This window comes from Pan troglodytes, chromosome 4, assembly GCF_028858775.2.
Source record: "Pan troglodytes isolate AG18354 chromosome 4, NHGRI_mPanTro3-v2.0_pri, whole genome shotgun sequence".
In the NCBI taxonomy this organism is placed as follows: domain Eukaryota; kingdom Metazoa; phylum Chordata; class Mammalia; order Primates; family Hominidae; genus Pan; species Pan troglodytes.
Window position 1 is genome coordinate 35,851,105 of NC_072402.2, and position 20,068 is coordinate 35,871,172.

Here is a 20,068-nt window from a genome sequence, read left to right on the forward strand (position 1 = left end):
ACAGAGTTTTGCTCTTGTCACCCAGGCTAGAGTGCAATGGCATGATCTCGGCTCACTGCAACCTCCACCTCCCAGGTTCAAGCGATTCTTCTGCCTCAGCCTCCCTAGTAGCTGGGATTACAGGTGCCCCCCACCACGGCCAGCTAATTTTTGTATTTTTAGTAGAGGCAGGGTTTCACCATGTTGGCCAGGCTGGTCTTGAACTCCTGACCTCAAGTGATCTACCCGCCTTGGCCTCCCAAAAGTGCTGGGATTACAGGCGTGAGCCACTGTGCCTGGCCGCCTGCCAGGATTTCAAATAGCAGCTGAAACACTTAATTTGGCCTACATAGGAAGTATAATAAAGCTTAGATATTCTCACAAATAATGGAGAATGGGCTATGGGGCATTTCCCACCTTTCTGGACAGGTTACTTGTAGGGTGAGTGGTGTCTTCATGGGTGAGGGGTGGATTTTTGGCCATTCTTTGGTCAGTGTATACAGAAGTAGGCCTGGTGTGTGATGCTGATGGAGATACATGTGGGACCTCTTTTTCTTGAATTTCCTTTTTTCCCCCATAGTAGTCCTCCTGGATCACAGGGGACTGTGGTGGGGATTTTGAGAGAGCCCAAGAAATAACACTTTGTCTCCTAGGTTCTAAGCAAATTGACAAAAAAGACTAAGATGTCAGCAGGTTGCCAAACATCACCTTTATTCCTCATAAAACTGATGTGAGGCTCTGTGGCTCGTATCTTCAGGGAAGCAGGCTTTTACTGAACCCTCAAATGACTCAGACTCACCCAGCAGGGCACCATCAGTGCCTGGGAAGGGCAGACTTCTTTGCAAGGGCGCAGTTTGCCAGGAAGAGAGAGCAGCAGGCGTGTTCCCTTGGGGCAGCTCTTATCCTAGAGATAGAGGGAGAGGAAAGCCTTGCTATCCAAATGCCATTTCCCCTTACAAACTGACCACTCCGTACTGCATCTTCCCAGCTGAACAAGTGAGGAGGTGGAGGGAAGTCCGGAGCAGGCTCTGATGGAGCTGCCCACAGTAGGGATGACATTGCCCGGGGCAACACCTGAGCAAACGTTTGCCCCAACCTGTGCTGAAACTAGGGCTATTTTATTTTTTTTATTGATTGATGATTTTTTTGTGGGGGGGTGGTGGATGGAGTCTTGCTCTGTTGCCCAGGCTGGAGTGCAATGGCGCGATCTCAGCCCACTGCAGCCTCCGCCTCCCAGGTTCAAGCAATTCTCCCACCTCAGCCTCCCGAGTAGTTGGGATTACAGGCGTGTGCCACCATGCCTGGCTAAATTTTCGTATCTTTCTTTAGTAGAGATAGGGTTTCACCATGTTGGCTGGGCTGGTCTGGAACTCCTGACCTCAAGTGATCTGCCCGCCTCAGCCTCCCAAAGTGCTGGGATTACATGCGTGAGCCACCATGCCTGGCCTGAAACTAGGGCTATTTTAAATACACTCAAGTATTTCAAAACAACTATTTTCTTAACAGCACTTTGTATATTCTTATTCATTAAAATAGGCCTTCTGAAGCTTTCTGTTGCATAGTGCTTTTATAATTCTGATTGTATGGTCTTGGATATGGTGGATACTACAGTGAAATTTGGGTTCCCCTCTGACTGCTTGAAACATTGGCTCTTTCCTCAGTAAGACACTGTAGTGCTAGCCGTGGGGTGTTCACACTTGCGAGAAATGGAGCTTATAATTCAGAAGAGAAGTGATGAAGTCTTTTTTTTCTTTTCTTTTCTTTTTTTTTTTTGAGATGGAGTCTTGCTCTGTCGCCCAGGCTGGAGCACAGTGGTGCGATCTAGGCTCACTGCAAGCTCTGCCTCATGGGTTCACGTCATTCTCCTGCCTCAGCCTCCCGAGTAGCTGGGACTACAGGCGCCCACCACCACGCCTGGCTAATTTTTTTTTTTTTTTTTTTTTTTGTATTTTTTAGTAGAGACGGGGTTTCACCATGTTAGCCAGGATGGTCTCGATCTCCTGACCTCGTGATCCGCCTGCCTCAGCCTCCCAAAGTGCTGGGATTACAGGCGTGAGCCACTGTGCCCAGCCAAAGTTATAAAGTCTTCTAAGGCCTAAAACAAGGCAGAAATTACTAAGAGTCTCACTCTGTTGCCCAAGCTAGAGTGCAGTGGCACAATCATGGCTCTCTGCAGCCTTGACCTCCCAGGCTCAATCGATCCTCCTGCCTCAGCCTTCTGAGTAGTTGGGACTACAGGCGTGAGCCACCATGCTGGCTAGTTTTTCTATCTGAAAGCGTAGATTTTAACTCTTATTCTGAGCGTCCACTTAATCTCCCATGTACTACTTGTGTTTTTTTAAGTAATACAGTAAATTACTTAAATTTACTCTTTGTAAATTCAACAAGCTTGAATTTCTAAATCCATTAAGGTGGCTTGATGATCCACTGTGGTACTATGGTGGGAACTCTGGTGTGCACTGGATGTAGTGTGATCCCTGCTCTTAATAAGTTGCTATTCTTTAATAGAATTAAGCCCTGCATCCAAAAAACAAAATCTATTACTAAACAAATAGATAGTATCCCACAGTGGTGAATTTATTGAGACGTTAGAGGGAGAGATAATTTGGGAGCCATTGGTATGTATTTTAGGACATGAATTTCATAATGATAATATTCACACCTGATTACCATCCAAGTAACCTGCCCCATGAAGCAGTTCTAGCAATTCCAGTCAGTATTTATGCTTTCTGACTGTTAACGGATCATTTGAGAAACAGAAGATGTTCCACTGGTGTTGCTAGGAAAGGCTTCGTGAAATAAGTGACTTGTATGAGTAATAATAACTATTTCAATAGCTAATTATTGAGTGATACCATGTGTCAGGTTTTATTCTGAGCACTTTCCCTGTGTTTTCTTACTTCATCAGCACTGTACTCACCTGAACAGTAGGTACTAGCATTACCCCTGCCCTACAGATGGGGAAACTGAAACATCGAGCCATTTAAGTACCTCACCCAAGGTCTCCAGCTATTAAATGGTGGGGTTGGGATTTGAATCTGGTCTGAATATGTTCTTAGCTACGAGGCTGTGTGACTAGAGAGGAGGGAGAGGCAGGTGGAGAAGGACCAAGAGGTGAGGCGAGGTGAAATGACCACATCTTGCAGGAATTGTAGTGCCAAGGTGAAGTGTTTGAATGTGGTCTGTGGCAAGTGGGAAGCCATTACAGATTCTAGAGCAGGAGGCTATATCATGGAAACAGAGGGAGATATTTTGGGAGGTGAGCCTAGAGGTGGTGGTGGCAGTGGGCACAGGGTGACTTACAGTCAGAGAACAGAGAGAGGGAGGAAGAGAGGGAAGGGCAACCCTGACGTCCCTCACAGAGGCTCTTGTAAATGTTTCTATGCCTGTCCCCTGAATGTACCTATTTACAAATGGTTTGGCTGGGCGTCCTGCGTAGGGAATGAGATCCCTGTGGGTGAAACCAATCCTTTTCCAGCTTTAGGGCCTCACAAGGGAGCTGGCCATCTGGCCACAAAGTCAGCTTGTTTCGTGGCCTACAGAAGAGAGGCTGACCTCATCCTCAGGCGGTGCTTGCGGGCGGGTGTTGAAAGGTCCCCTTGTAGGGACGCACACTGGGCTCCTGCTGGAGTCCTTACCCCCTCTTTGTTGGCCGTGGAAGTGCCTGAGACTGTGACTGGAAGAGGAGAAAGAACTGCATGCTTGTAACGGCCCGGATGGGAGTGTGTAAGTGCCTCCTACCCAGCGTTCTGCCAGAGTCGCGTGGGTCTTTGGTATGTGGGTTAGGAGCGCAAGGGCAGCTCCCTTGTCAGTTATTTCCAGTTTTTGCCTTGGTTGCAGAATGTGGCCTGTGTTTAAGTTTGAGTAAGAGGGGACTGCAAGGGATGCTGGGCCAGACTTTGTCCTGCTTCTTTTCTTTAGGGAAACTCCTCTTTCCCAGGAGAACTTTGGCTCAGAGAAAGCTTGACTGTGCTGGTTGAATAAGGCATGATTCTGTCTTCTCTTGGAGCATTTCCCCATCTCAAAACATAAGGGCTATTTATTTTGCAGGTCATTCTTGTTATTAACTGTGTAATTTAAGCAGGTACACACTCATGAGATTTGATACCTGGGGGATTAAAAATCCATTTTAGAGGCCGGGTGTGGTGGCTCATGCCTGTAATCTCAGCACTTTGGGAGGCTGAGGCGGGCGGATCACAAGGTCAAGAGATCCAGACCATCCTAACCAACATGGTGAAACCCCATCTCTACTAAAAATACAAAAATTAGCTGGGTGTGGTGGCGTGCACTTGTAGTCCCAGCTACTCAGGAGGTTGAGGCAGGAGAATCGCTTGAATCCAGGAGGTGGAGGCTGCAGTGAGCCGAGATCCCGGCACTGCACTCCAGCCTGGCGACAGAGTGACACTCTGTCTCAAAAAAAAAGTCCATTTTAGAATGTAGAATGCAAAGGGAAAAAAAGTGGGCGAGAAAGTAAAGCCTCCCAACCCAAATGCTAAGTCAAGGTGTAACGTCTGTGTTTGAGGAAGATTCAGATTTAGGCACCCTGGGAAGCCACATGGGTGTTTGGGGAGGGAGGAGAAAGGAAAGTCTTTATTTCCTAGGGAGTAGGGGCCACTAAAACCTGTACTGGAGAAGGAAGGGTGGGTGACCTGTGCAGCCCCCACTTTCTCCCCTGAGAGCTCAATGTGCCAGGCCAATGTAGGAAGAGCCATAGATATTCCCAGCCTGAAACATGTTAGATCTGTTTCCTTCATTCCACATTACACTCTCCACTCCCTCCCCATCTTCCCCTCAAGCTCCCCAGCCCTAGGCAGCCACTAATCTATTTTGTCTCTGTGGATTTGCCTATTCTAGACATTTCGTATAAATGGAATCATACAATATATAGCCCTCTGTGTCTGGTCCGTTCTCTCTCTCTCTCTCTCACAGATGGAATCTTGCTCTGTCTCCCCGGCCGAAACGCAGTGGCACGATCTTCTGCTTCAGCCTCCCAAGTAGCTGGGATTACAGGTGCCTGCCACCATGCCCGGCTAATTTTTATAATTTTAGTAGAGACAGGGTTTCACCATGTTGGCCAGGCTGGTCTCGAACTCCTGACCTCAGGTGATTCGCCTGCCTAGGCCTCCCAAAGTGCTGGGATTACAGGCGTGAGCCACTGCACCTGGCCCACTTAGCATGTTTTTAAGGTTCACACTCAGGTTGTAGCATATGTACTTCATTCCTTTAAGTGGCTAGATAATATTCTGTTGTATGAATATAACATTTTATTTTACTTTTATTTATTTATTTCTTTTGAGATGGAGTTTCACTCTGTTACCCAGGCTAGAGTGCAGTGGTGTGATCTCGGCTCACAGCAACCCCCGCCTCCCGGGTTCAAGCGATTCTCCTTCCTCGGCCTCCTGAGTAGCTGGGATTACAGGCGTGCACTACCAGGCCCGGTTAATTTTTTATATTTTTGGTAGAGACAGGGTTTCACCATGTTGGCTAGACTGGCCTCGAATTCCTGACCTCAAGTGATCTGCCCGCCTTGGCCTCCAAAAGTGTTGCGACTGTAAATATACCTGTAACATATTTTATGTATCCATTTGTCAGTTGATGGACATTTGGATTGTTTGTACCTTTTGGCTATTATAAATTATGCTCCTGTGAACATTCGTGTACTGATTTTTGTATGGACATATGTTTTCATTTCTCTTGGGTTTATATCTAGAAGCAGAATTGCTGGATTGTGTAGTAATTTTAAGCTCTTGAGGAACCGCCATATTATTTTCCAAAGTTGCTACATCATTTTCCATTCCCACCAGTAATGTGGGATATTCATGATGAAGTCATGTATTAAGGTTCACATTTCTCCACACCCTCACCAACACTTAATGGTACATCTTTTTTTTATTTCAGTCGCTATAGTGTGTGTGAGGTGGTCATCTCCTCTTTGCCTGTGCCTCCAACACTGCCCTCTGCCCTTCCCGTTCGCTTGCTTTCCCCTGGGGCAGCTTGTTCATTTCTGGCTTTGATCATCCCCATATGTGCATCTGCTTGTAAAAACACCCTTCACTCAGGACAGTGCTGAGGACACTGGTAGATTCTTTCTTCCTGCATCCCCGTTTTTCTAGATCTTGTGCATACTTTTCCCCAGACAGGTCATAAAAGTCTCAGGCTTCCACTCTGCATTCCAGTCAGTCACGGTGATTCGGCCACGCCACCCTCCCTGGTGTTGCATATTACATTTACCTTGTTTGAACTTGAGTAGTTCCCAGATGTCCCCAGCTGCCCTCAGACTTCTTTCTCCAGATAACGTAGCCCGTTAGTTAGGCTGAGCTGAAGGTGCTGTTTGCTACATTTCTCCCAGATGATACCCTATTTCTAAATTCTGGGGTCACCACAGTGTAGTGACTGTAGGTGAATACAGTGGCTACTTTCCTTAAAAACAACTTGGATTTCCAAAGGCTATTCATAAGCACATCTTTTAGTCTGTTTACAGTGACATGTTAAAATACTTCAGTGGTTCTTGGAGTTGACAGAGTTCTTTGATCCGTTATGTTTGAAACTCTGAAACTGGGGAGATGAGCTACTTTATTTCCTATTTTTAACCTGAAGAATTAAAATAAATATGAAGCCATAATATTAAATATTCCTTGTGGGAAGCCCTTCTTGTACTGGTTCCAGGGATCCAAAAATGCCTGAAACAAGGCCCCTTAAAGGAGCGAGTTAAAGAGATGAGTGGAAAAAGGCTGCAGCTCATATGTATAGCAAGTGTTCTGCCTTGAGAAGAGACAGCAAATACGTGTGGTGTTAAGTGTTCTACAGAGAAAACAATGATCTTTTTAGGATATAATTTGTTTTTTAAATTTGTATAAATTTATGAGGGTACAAGTGTAATTTTGTTACATTGATATATTGCTTAGGATATAATTTGAATACATTGTTAGAATTTTTTTTTTTTTTTTGAGACAGAGTTTCACTCTTGTTGCCCAGGCTGGAGTGCAATGGCATGATCTTGGCTCACCACAACCTCTGCCTCCCAGGTTCAAGGGATTCTCCTGCCTCAGCCTCCCAAGTAGCTGGGATTACAGGCATGCACCATCACACTCGGCTAATTTTGTATTTTTAGTAGAGAAAGGGTTTCTCAATGTTGGTCAGGCTGGTCTCGAACTCCTGACCTCAGGTGATCCACCTGCCTCCGCCTCCCAAAGCGCTGGGATTACAGGTGTGAGCCACCACACCTGGCCCATTGTTAAGAATTTTTAAAAGCAGAAAAGTCCTAAGTGGTCATCTTAACAAACCTGTCGTTTGACAGGTGAGGAGCTGTGGCCCAGGAAGTGAAGTGGCTTGTCAGAACTGAGACACCAGGTATATCTGGGATTAGAACCCAGGGCTGCTGGTCGCCTGGCCAGTGCATCTCCTGTTTGTGCAACTAGGTTTGCTTGTTGGTCAGGTATTCACAGAAGTCACAGTTAAATGCCTTTTATCAAGCATATCCTTCCTCCGCTTTCTAGACTTTCTTCTGGGCCCAGTGGTAAGAAGTATTACTTTTGGAAATAGCGCTGCCTGGGGCCCTCAGCAGCGATCTTAGCTTAGTTACATTTCCCATCTGCCTCCTTCCTGTTGTGATGACCAAAAGCTGAGCTCAAGGGATGACTGTTATTCTGAAGTAGAAAACAGAGGTAGCCACAAAACTAGTATTTATTTATTCAGTGGCTTTGCATGTAAAATAGAACTTGTTTTCAGGTTGTGTTTGGTATAACCATCTTTTTAAAACAAACGTCATCAGTGAAAAATATTCCACTTTGATCCAAAATAATGTGCAGTTTGTCCCAATGTAAAATGACAGGTCTTCATGCTGAAGCTGGAGAGTCTGGCTCTTGATTTTCCTTTGATATTTACTGGTTGAATGTTCAGAGCACACTGTACCCGAGACCTGCATCAGGGGCTGGCATAGGCACATTGAAGCCTCAAGTAGAACTCTCCATTCTCAGCTTATATGCTTTTGTGTCAGAACAAGTGTCAAATTAACAATAACAAGAAAATATTGCTGACCCAGTTCTTTGATTCTGGAATGCTTTTTTAAAATCCAGCTGAGATGGAGTGCTTTTCAAAAGTTCTCTTTCTGCGTAGCAACTGAGTTCATGGTACTGTTGTACCTTATGTGTCAAGTTATCAAGGAGGAAGTTTTTGAGATTAAAAGTGGGTTGGGACCATCGAACCTCAAGCCCATTGTAGAACTGAGGGAAAATTCTCACCATGACCTTTTAGAATTTTCCTCTGGGGAGCTGGCTTTGAGGTTTTGCCTTTTAAATCCTCTGATTTCCCTCCCCTCCAAGTTAGGATGACTCTGGAGACATATGTTTCCAAACGGTTTTATCTTTTGGTCTAAATTTCATCCAGAGATAACATGTGAGAGAAAGCAAGGAGTCCCCGTACCCTCCTATGCCTCAGCCGTCATTGCTGGGCCTTATCCTTCCACATACAAGTGGACGTCGGGAAGTAGTGGTGGGAAATCGTTTTGTACTGGAGGCAGCAATTTGAACTAATGGATATCCTGCTGAGAGTCTTTTTTTGAGCCTGAACCAAGGACAAAGAGGTTTGATCCTGGTCCAGTAATAATGAGCTTGCCAGGAGGCAGCAAATTGGAAACAATACATACTGTCCTTGGTCTGTGAGGATCCATTACCTGCACGTTTGCGGGAGCACCAGGTGTCAGCTGGATCTCTTTTAGGATTGGTCTGGCTATGGACGAGAGAGAATGATAAGATGTGAGAATGAAAGTTTTCCTAACACGTTTTTTTCTGTAGTCATCTAAAGCGTCTGTTAAGCAACTGTCCACAGACAGGGCCTCGGAGTAGCCTGCAGATAAATAGAACAGACAAAAGCTTTGGAAATGAGCATTGTCAGCCATCATAAACATGGGGCTGGAGAGAACAGAGAAATGGCACAACGAAGAATGGAAGAAAAAGTAGCCTCAGAGCGGTGGGAACAGGAAACAATGCATAGATATTGTGAATGGCTGAATCTTGATACTCTGCATAGAAATTTAATAGGATGATTCTGTGACTTGATTAAACTGTAATCCGAGCTCATTCTTCAAAAGTTTAAAAAATTGCCTAGCTGTCATTCTTTCAGATGCAAGTGGCAAGCACCCTGAAAGGTGCTGGGGATTTCAGAGATGCTGAGTAACACACAGTTATTGTCCCCATAGAGCTGGCCCTCAGGTAGGGGAAAAGAGAGCAGTTTGGCAAGTGTGTCTGGAAGGAGCCTGTGATACTAGACTGTGTGTGTCTGAAAGCTAAAAATATGTGAACTCCATTAGTGAATATTGGACAGTGGTGTTGGCTCAGAGGTGACTCGGCTGACCTTCGGAGTCACGTGGTAACTCAGGAATGCTCTCTCCCCATTCTAGAGACAGAGCTGGGGTGCCTGGGAGGTTTATAAAATGGAATGAAGTGTTTTTGCCTCCTCAGCAGGGCTGAGCATAATCATAAGGGGTTGGGTATTCTGGTGGTGTGGTTTTAAAATTTCAGCGAGACAGTCTCTGCAGTCTTCAAATAGATCTAAAATTATCTTTCAACATGCTGGCTTTCATCAGTGTGGGGTTTATTTTTGGTTCCATGGGGTGTGTTTGTGTGACAGATGTGAGGACGTTTTCTGTTCGAGCTATTGACGGCTTCAGAGCTGCAGAGATGAGCGCTGGAAGCTCATAGACACATTCTCTCTCCATTCCTTCCCACCCCATCTGAAAAACTTTCTGTGGGTGGATAAATTAAGGTACTTTATTTTCTGCTAAAAAAAAAAAAAATGACATATGGGAGATACACAATTTGATTCACTTAAGGCCCAAGTTCCATTTGAGGACAGCCCTGAAGAAGGGAAGAGTCTCATGGGAGAAGGCAGGAGCAGAGGGTTGGGACAGCTGGACCGCAGCCCAAAGGAGCTGCTCTTTTGGCTCTTGATTTGTAGAGTAAGTTATCACCAATTGTCACTTGCGTTTGAAATGTGCATTTGTACTTAGGCAGTTAACAGTTAGGCACAACTCCTCATCTATTCTTCCTAGTAGCGCAGGGGTGGGGCAGACTTTTCCTACAAAGAGCCAGCTAGTACACACTGGAGGCCCTGTGGTCTCTGTAGCAGCTCTCACCTTTGTAGTGCAAAAGCAGCCAAAACAATATGCCAGCCAATGGCATGGCCAGCCAACCAGTGTGTCTATGTTCCAATAAAACTAGGAGGCTAGCTGGATTTGACCCACTGGCTGTCGTTGGCTGACTCCTGTGTTAGACCCTCCATGGTCTTATATGCGTTATGTGCAGTTATTCTCCCATCTCTCTCAAAAGGGAAACGTCAGTGGCCTAAACATTGTGCTCAGAGTACCAGAGTTCTTGCTTAAGTTGCAGGTAACTGACTAGGCTGTATGAACCACATACTGGGTAGACTAGGTAAGAATAATGTGGCAATGAATTAGTATGACATGTTTAATAGTAATTATGTCTATATGGCATTTTGGAATAAATGGCAAATTGTTTACAGGTTAAAAAAAAAAAGTCTTTTTTTTTCTTTCTTTTTTTTTTTTACAGACAGGGCCTTGCCCTGTTGCCCAGGCTGGAATGTGGTGGCACGATCATGGCTCACTGCAGGCTTAACCTCCGGGGCTCAAGTGATTCCCTGCTTCAGCCTGCTGAGTAACCGGGACCATAGATGTGCACCACGATGCCTGGCTAATTTTTTGATTTTTTTTTTTTTTTTTGTAGAGATGGAGTCTCCCTATGTTGCCCAGGCTGGTCTCAAACTCCTAGGCTCAAAGCAACGATCCTCCTGCCTCAGCCTTCCAAAGTGCTGGGATTATAGGTGTAAGCCACTGTGCCCAGCCAGTCATCTTTTTATATATTCTGTCAAAAGACGAAATTACAAATTTAGTTGGAAAGTTGAATTGGATTTTATTTGTGATTCTAGAATGTGAAGTAGAACGACTGTTCCAGTTAGCTGAGCAGAGGAGGGTGTCTTTATAGGCAGAAAAGCCTTGAAAAAAAGCAGAAACAGAACAAAAGGTTAAAACAGAGAGGATTTCCTTATTAGGCAGACTCACATTGACTGGAATCTTTCAGTGGTTTTTTTTTTGGTTTTTGTTTTTAAAGAAAACTGGCCCCCAAATTCAGTGGCACTTAGTACAAGTGGCTTCATTTTGGTTTGGTCTGGTCTGCTGGGGCCTAGTGCAGTAGTCAAAAACAATGGCCTCTCCTAAACTTTAACAATCCAAACCAAGCATTTTGGTGATCCAGGAAGAAGTGGGGTTGGAGAAAATGAGGGTCTGGGCACCCTAGTTCCCCAGCTGCTGGGCACCATCATTCAATTCCAGGTCTGATATAAGAAAGATGCTGGGGCCGGAAACTTAAATGTCTGCCATATACTGGTTCCCATCACTAGAACTGGGGAGCAGGTAATGGGGCTCTCAAATCTTGAGGTTATAGGTTTGGTGTAGAGTCCTATCTTTTGGGGAATATTAGGTCCTAATGTCCTGCCTAAGGCAAACATCATGACTAGTCTGAATTAACCATGAAAATACTTCAAATATCCATCAAGTAGAGCATAGTTTTGTGCATACAGCATTTCACTAGTAGAACGTTAGCTCTTTTTAGCATGAACTTTTAACCTGTTTTATTCACAGCTCGTATCCCCCTAGTTTAGAGCGATACCTGCACATAGTAGTTGGGAATGAGTGCATGGATGATCAAACTCTAGGCTGTAATACATGTGTATGTCATGTAACATAGTACGGAATGAAGATTATACATGCAAACTCTAAATTCACTGGATTTTTACAAATTATATGCTCATGTCTGTAATCCCAGCACTTTGGCAGACCAAGATGGGAGGATCACTTGAGCCAAGAGTTCGAGACCAGCCTGGGCAACGTGATGAAACCCCGTCTCTACAAAAAATACAAAAATTAGTCAGGTGTCATGGTGTGCACCTGTAGTCCCAGCTGCTCCAGGAGGCTGAGATGGGAGGATTGCTTGAGCCAGGGAGGTGGAGGTTGCAGTGAGCCGAGATTGTGCCATTGCACTCTAGCCTGGGTGACTGAGCGAGACCCTGTCTCAAAAAAAAAAAAAAAAAAAAAAAGTACGGAAGACAGTTACGTAAATAGTTGAACTTGCAAATAGTGTATTACCACTGCGTTCCAGATCCACACATTTAAGAAGAAAGCAAGCTAATTTTGGCTGAGTGAGGTGGCTCCCACCTATAATCCCAGCAGTGTGGGGATGCTGCAGTGGGAGGATCTTGTGAGGCCAGGAATTTGAGACCAGCCTGTGCAACATAATTAAGACCCTGTCTCTACAAAAAGTAAAAAAGTAGCGGATGTGTTGGCATGCACCTCTAGTCCCAGCTTCTGGGAAGGCTGAAGTGGGAGGATGGCTTGAGTCCAGGAGTTTGAGGCTGCAGTGAGCTATGATTGTGCCACTGCACTCCAGCCTGAGGGACAGAGCAAGACCCCTTCTCTATTAAAAGAAAAGAAAAAAAAAAAACTAGCAGATTTGAGGCTCACTTAGACTATAAGCATGTGTTTTCTCTAAATGGTTAGAATAGAAGGACCTGCATGTTTCAGCATTTAGTCCTCTCTTTATAGAAATTTCACATTTCTATGTTCAAGAGATATCTTTCCATCAGCCGTGTTCACCTCAGGGCAGCACAGTGTCTTCTGTTAGACCCTGTATTCTGTGTGGGGCCACAGCCATATTTTCTAGCCGAAACGAAAGTTCAGACCTCCGTAGCTGTGGTTTTAAGTTGTCTTGAGTTAGAAATAGATTTGTGTCTTTGGCTCAGAGGGTCCTATTCACTCTCTTCCCGGCTTTGGTTGTAGGGGCAGTGCTTACAAAGACCCTCAGGAATCTGGAAGATTGACATGTTGACCTTGCCGGGGCAGCACAGGAGTACCTGGCTGAGAGATGGTGTGTCCCCGGCTCTGCCTCTCTTCCCGGCACCTCCACTCCTCCTCTCTTCTGCTCTATTACCCCTAATTCCAGAGTTTCCAAAACCCTTCTTATGGAGAGTTTGGCAGTATCCGTTCAAATTTTAAATGTACTAACTTTATGACTTCTGTCATAAAGCTGACTTTAGCTGCTGTCCTTCTCAACACTTTACATGTGAACAGAGAGATACACATAATAAGGATGATATCCATTGTACATTATTTATAATAGTGAGAAAAAATCAGAAAAAAACTAAATGCCTACCAGCAGGATAACAAACTAAATTAGAGTCAATCAGATTGTAGAATTCTAAATTTTTATCTATTTTTCTGAGACAGGGTTTTGCTGTGTTGGCTAGGCTACAGTGCAGTGGCGCGATCATGGCTCACTGCAGCCTCAACCTTCTGGGCTGAAGTGATCCTCCCACCTCAGTCTCCTAAACTCTTGGGCTCAAGAGATGCTCCTACCCCAGCCTCCTGAGTAACTGGGACTACAGACGTGCACCACTATGCCTGGCCAATTTTTTTACTTTTTGTAGAGACGGGGTCTCTCACTGTGCTGCCCAGGCTGGTCTTGAACTCCGGGGCTCAAGTGATCCTCCTGCCTTGGCCTCTCAAAGTGCTCAGATTACAGGTGTGGGCCACTGGGCCCAGCCTAGAATTCTATGTAGTATGTAGGAAGATGCAAATAGATTTATCTGTTAAACATACAGCAACCTCCAAGTCATAATGAATGTAGAATAATGGCACAGCAAAGGGTCTAGAAAGATCCACTCACACCTGGGGACAGTGGCACCTCTAGGGAAGCAATCAAGTTAGAATCGAGGCATTGATGGGCAAGGACACTGGGTTATTTCTATTTTTATTGTAATTTAGACATTTTGGCAGTAAAATATAATTGTTTTGCTTATATAAGTGCAAATAAAATTGAGAATAATCCTTTGCAGTTAGATTTTTTTTTTTTTTGAGACAGAGTCTTGCTCTGTCGCCCAGGCTAGAGTGCAGTGGTGGGATCTCAGCGCACTGCAAACCCCGCCTCCCAGGTTCAAGCGATTCTCCTGTCTCAGCCTCCCGACTAGCTGGGATTACAGGTGCCCGCCATGCACCTGGCTAATTTTTGTATTTTTTAGCAGAGACGGGGTTTCACCATCTTGGCCAGGCTGGTCTCGAACTCTTGACCTCATGATCCACCTGCCTCGGCCTCCCAAAGTGCTAGGATTATGGGCGTGAGCCACCGCACCCAGCCTTCTGCCTTCAGTTTTACCTAATTCTCTCAATGGAGATTGAAATGAGTTGAATCCTGTTCTGCATCTGTGGAGGAGCTCTTCTTCCCATAGTAATTAATTAGTCAGTCTTCTGGGAGTTGTCTCCTTTGGAGCTTATTGTGTAACGGTTTGCTTAGAGTTGCTTTCTGGCTGCTTAATCCTATCTGTGACTGTTTGATTCTGACAGAATATTCATGGTGGAGGAGGAGCTGTGAACTCGCATTCTCAGTCTTTGCATGCTTTTTGAGGTTAATTTTCATTCGTCTTTTGGCTTTTAATAATGATACAATGTAGATTTTTCTATTAAAAATGCTCAGATAACCCAAAGAAAAGAGAAGCCAGTACTGGTTGTTGTTATTGTTTATTAAATAGCCCCAGATCCCCCAAAGGGCCTCAAAGGCAATCACTTACTGAGAAATGAGCTTTGGTTGCCAAGAAGCTGTGTAAGGAAAGAGGGAAGCTGATTTTAGTGTTTCCCATTTCATGGCTGTTGTCCACTGACCAATAACAGGAAGTCATCAGTGTGGTGGACCCTGGAAGTACTTCATGGAGAAAAACAAACTATCCTGGAAAGTTTGAAGATGAGTGGAATATCAGAAAAGGGGAGAGGCAGACTGGGAGACGTTCTAGGTTCTGAAATGCATTTTCAAGTGAGGGATATTAAACAGAACTTGCAAATCTAGTTCTTCTAGTTTTTGTGAACCTAATTTATCCCTCATGTGGAGCTGCCCAAAGCTTTCTTTGAAATTTGATATTAATATAATGAAATGTAAGAATAATTAGCTTTGCTAATATTGCATTTTCTTTTTTCTTTTTTTTGAGATGGAGTTTTGCTTTGTCACCCAGGCTGGAGTGCAGTGGCGTGATCTCAGCTCACTGCAACCTCTTCTTCCTGGGTTCAAGCTATTCTCCTGCCTCAGCCTCCCGAGTACTTGGGACTACAGACGTGTGCCACCACGCCCAGCTAATTTTTGTATTTTTAGGTATTTTTGGTAGAGATGGAGTTTCAGCATGTTAGCCAGGCTGGTCTCGAACTCCTGACCTCAGGCAGTCCGCCCGCCTTGGCCTCCCCAAATGCTGGGATTACATATGTGAGCCACCGCGCCTGGCCTAATATTGCATTTTCTAATCTCAAGTAACACGATTACGCAACTACAACTTTCACCTACTTCCTCTCCATTTCTTAAGAAGCCACTCCCAAAACTTATACATGTTTTCTATGTTTGTAGCATCTGGGCCCCTGGCCAATTAGACCTGTAGGTCTTCCTGTAGCTTTTTTGTTGTTTATTTGCCTGGGATTGAAGTTGTTTTAGGGACATAGCTAGCATCTCTCTTGTGTAAACAAAATTACGTGAATTTTCTTCTCGCTTGCATCTTGTTGAGTTTATTACTTGTTTTCATGTTTTGGAAATGTTTTTCCTAATTTGTGAGTTCAGAATGCTTTCTTCTGGATGGTGGCTAGGTCTCTGAAGGACAAGTAGTGAGTGCTATTTTTTGGACCTCAGTTCTAATATAAATGTACCAAGGAAAGATTCACCTTACTGACAGGTCGGGCGCAGTGGCCCACGCCTGTAATCCCAACACTATAGGGGGCCGAGGCGGGTGGATCACCTGAGGTCAGGAGTTCGAGACCAGCCTGGCCAACATAGTGAAACCCCATATCTACTAAAAATACAAAAAGTTAGCCAGGCATGGTGGCAGGCGCCTGTAATCCCAGCTACTCGGGAGGCTGAGGCAGGAGAATCACTTGAACCTGGGAGGCAGAGGTTGCAGTGAGCTGAGATTGCACCACTGTACTCCAGCCTGGGCGACAAGAGTGAAATTCTGTCTTTTTTTTTTTTTTCAAAACAAGAAAGTTAATCTTTCAATCCAAAGGTAGTAGATCCTTTGGTAAAGTGAATAGAGCATCTACTAGTTCTAAGATGTTCAGTTTCCCACCATGTTTAAATCGGAATGCATTAGTTTGTGGATCATGTAATGTACCTGAGTCTCCTCCCCGAAATTATTTTTATATAATGTCAGGCCTCTGAGCCCAAGCCAAGCCATCGCATCCCCTGTGACTTGCACGTATATGCCCAGATGGCCTGAAGTAACTGAAGAATCACAAAAGAAGTGAATGTGCCCTGTCCCGCCTTAACTGATGATATTCCACCACAAAAGAAGTGAAAATGGCGGGTCCATGCCTTAAGTGATGACATTACCTTGTGAAAGTCCTTTTCCTGACTCATCCTGGGTCAAAAAGCTCCCCCACTGAGCACCTTGCGACCCCCACTCCTGCCCGCCAGAGAACGAACCCCCTTTGACTGTAATTTTCCTTTACCTGCCCAAATCTTATAAAACGGCCCCACCCTTATCTCCCTTCGCTGACTCTTTTTTCGGACTCAGCCCGCCTGCACCCAGGTGATTAAAAGCTTTTATTGTTCACACAAAGCCTGTTTGGTGGTCCCTTCACACGGATGCGCATGAAATACAACATAATAGTGCTTTAGAATTAAAGAAGTTAACTTAATGACTACTATGGGTTAGGAACCGTGGTAAGCACTTCACAGGTGTTATCTGATGTAATTCTCAGGCAACTCCATGAAATGGGTGTCGGTATTGTTTCATTTTACAGATGGCACAACTGAGGCTCAGGGTGTGTATGTGTGTAGCTAGCTCAAGTTAGCAGTGGAGTTAGGATTGGAAGTCTTATGAGCTGTTTATTCTTACTTGATAGTTTGTGGCTTTGAGTTTGGTTGCTTTGAGGGTTGGAGGGAAACGCCTTGTTCTCAGGGGTCTGTATAGAAAAAACATACAGCCTGCATGCGGTGGCTCACGCATGTAATCCCTGCACTTTGGGAGGCTGAGGCAGGCAGATCACCTGAGGTTAGGAGTTTGAAACCAGCCTGGCCAACATGACAAAACCCCATCTACTATAAATACAAAAATTAGCTGGGCATAGTGGTGTATGCCTGTAATCCCAGCTACTTGGGAGGCTGAGACAGGAGAATCGCTTGAACCTGGGAGGCAGAGGTTGCAGTGAACCGAGATTGCGCCACTGCACTCCAGCCTGGGCAACAGAGCAAGACTGCATCAAAAAAAAGAAACAACATACAGTGTGTGAGCCTGGCTTAAGTGCCCTGTCCTTGGGTGCCCAGAGCCAGACTTAAGAGGTAACACCCTTAGCAGGCACGTTCCTTTCACCCTGTGGTGTGGAATTTGTATGTGATGTATTTTTTCTTTTTCCAAAAGTGGGGTGGACTTTGGAACAGCAAATATTTAATCGGAGCAAATTCCCCTTGCCAGAATCCTGCTAGCTTGTTCACCTTGGAGGGGGGTTGTTTACCTGTTTTTGATGAATATACAGTGTCAATGTACTCACCCTGTGATGAGCCTTAAAGGGCCCTGGCCACATTCCAGATTCTGGAGTAAGCAAACAAGGGAGGGGATTTGTTGGGGATGGTGGCTCAGCCTGCTGCTGTTAGCATTCTCCTTGAAATGGATTTTGGAGGAAGAAAAAAGAGAGAGGTAGGGAGGTAGAGAAGGTCTAAAGGTGAAAGATGGGCTGGTATAGATGAAAGAGGTGCTAATGTGCATGTGTTATGGGGAAGATGTGGTTCAGGAGTTAGAGTTGCTGATGGGGTAGAAGAGAGAAGGTGGGGAAGAAAATAATTTAAGGAATGTTTTAGAGCAATAAATCCGGTGTGAATGAAACAGCCTAATGAATGAAGTGGTATGGCTTCTCCATGAATGTAGCTTTTAGAGATTCAAAGCAATATTACCTCCTCGTTATTGGCACTACTCATACAGGTGTAACTTTTGTTTTGGGTTAGACTCTCTGAAACATTCATTTTTGTGTGTGTCCCCTACCATATTTCAGCACCTGAAAATTTTAACCATGCTGTTTCATCACTCACGTTTAAACACAGCTAAAAATTGAGGTTCCTCCAGAAAGCACCTGTGTGACTGACTTCTCGTTACCCTCCTGCGGGTGCTTCCTTTCATGCGCGTCCGTGTGAAGAGACCACCAAACAGGCTTTGTGTGAGCAACATGGCTGTTTATTTCACCTGGGTGCAGGCGGGCTGAGTCCGAAAAGAGAGTCAGCGAAGGGAGATAGGGGTGGGGCCATTTTATAGGATTTGGGAAGGTAATGGAAAATTATAGTCAAAGGGGGTTGTTCTCTGGTGGGCAGGGGCGGGGGTCACAAGGTGCTCAGTGGGGGAGCTTCTGAGCCAGGAGAAGGAAATTCACAGGGTTAATCACTCAGTTAAGGTGGGGCAGGAACAAATCACAATGGTGGAATGTCATCAGTTAAGGCAGAGCAGGGCCTTTTCACTTCTTTTGTGATTCTTCAGTTACTTCAGGCCATCTGGGCGTATACATGCAAGTCACAGGGGATGGGTGCAAGTCACAGGGGATGCGATGGCTTGGCTTGGGCTCAGAGGCCTGACACTTCCTGTATCCAGCCCCAATTGCTGTTCTAAAGCAATTTGCAGACCAGACTGTTCTTGCTGGGATGCCCCTTGGTGATGCCCTAAGGTGTTAAAGAGCAAACTCCTGCTTTGTTCTTCACTTCTGCTGTCTGTCCCCTGCCCTCCACCCTCCCTCCACCCCAAACAGCAATGCCATAAAAAAAGAAGAAAACAAAACAGCTTTGTCTCATTCTTCTGCTTCATTCTTGTCATCTGTGCTCTCCTGCCAATTGTGAGCTCTACCTGCAGAATCTCTGGTTTCTCTGCCTGGGGTTACCTTCTTCACCTGTTCCCAGTGGCCTTCAAACTTGTCCCCTTGCCTCAAGTCTGTACCCTTTCACCACGTCTTCCACTTTGTAGCCAAAGGTGTTCTAGCTTCAGTAGTGCTTTTCCCCTTGCTTACAGGATGGGGGCCTGACTGCTAAGTCTGGCATGCACCTGGCCCTTCCCAGCAAGACCTTGCCTTTGCAGAGAAGGGAAAAATGGCTTCCTTCCACTCTTCTAGGTTCTTTCTCTGGAAGCAAATTAAATTGACATAAGACCAATTACAGGAGAAAAAGCAATTTTAAAAAGGGTCAGATAGGCTGGGCATGGTGGTTCACGCCTGTAATCCCAGGACTTTGGGAGGCCGAGGTGGGCGGATCATTTGAGGCCAGGAGTTCAAGACCAGCCTGGCCAACATGGTGAAACCCCATCTCTACTAAAAATACAAAAATTAGCCAGGCGTGGTGGCAGGCGCCTGTAATCCCAGCTACTCGGGAGGCTGAGGCAGGAGAATAACTTGAATCTCGGAGGCAGAGGTTGCAGTGAGGCGAGATTGCGCCACTGCACTCCAGCCTGGGCAACAGAGGTCTCAATTAAAAAAAAGCGGGGTGGGGGGGGGTCAGATGATAGAAGCTTATGGCATCTTGAGCTACAGAGAGGAATAGGGGCTTGGGGCCTCTGGGAGTTGCTGGCAACACGTAATGGGAGAGTGAGGGGAAGAAATGTATGGTGAATAAATGTCTGATACACTTTACTAATGTAGATTTCCTCTACAGATGTAAATTTTTTGTATAAAACAGCAGCTTTGCAGAGCTACTCCTGTGTCTTCAGCCTCTCAGAATAACGAGTTTGAAATATGCAAAGAAGAATATTTTAGGGTGGCATATCTTGGTTTTTGTGAGTGACGCCAAGGTCAGAGGTAACCAGGTCCACGAACATTTGTGTCTTTCCATAATGTTGGACTTATTGATGCTATTTCAGTTACAAAAGCCACCAGCTACGTGGAGTTCCCAGGGAGGCAATTCTTCTTAGTACTTCTCATCCACTCATTAGATCTGCAGGCACACAGGTTCCAGCCTCTGCACCAGCCAGTCAGTATTGCAAACCATACACAATCGTATACTCTGTCAATATATAAATGTTACTGATTAAA

The 20,068-nt window shown here is 45.2% G+C and overlaps 1 protein-coding gene across 10 annotated transcripts in view; it reads left to right on the forward strand.

Annotated features, from left to right (window-relative positions):
- Window positions 1-20,068, forward strand: part of SERINC5 (serine incorporator 5) — a 118,638-nt gene that overhangs the window by 55,101 nt on the left and 43,469 nt on the right. The window lies entirely within an intron of this gene.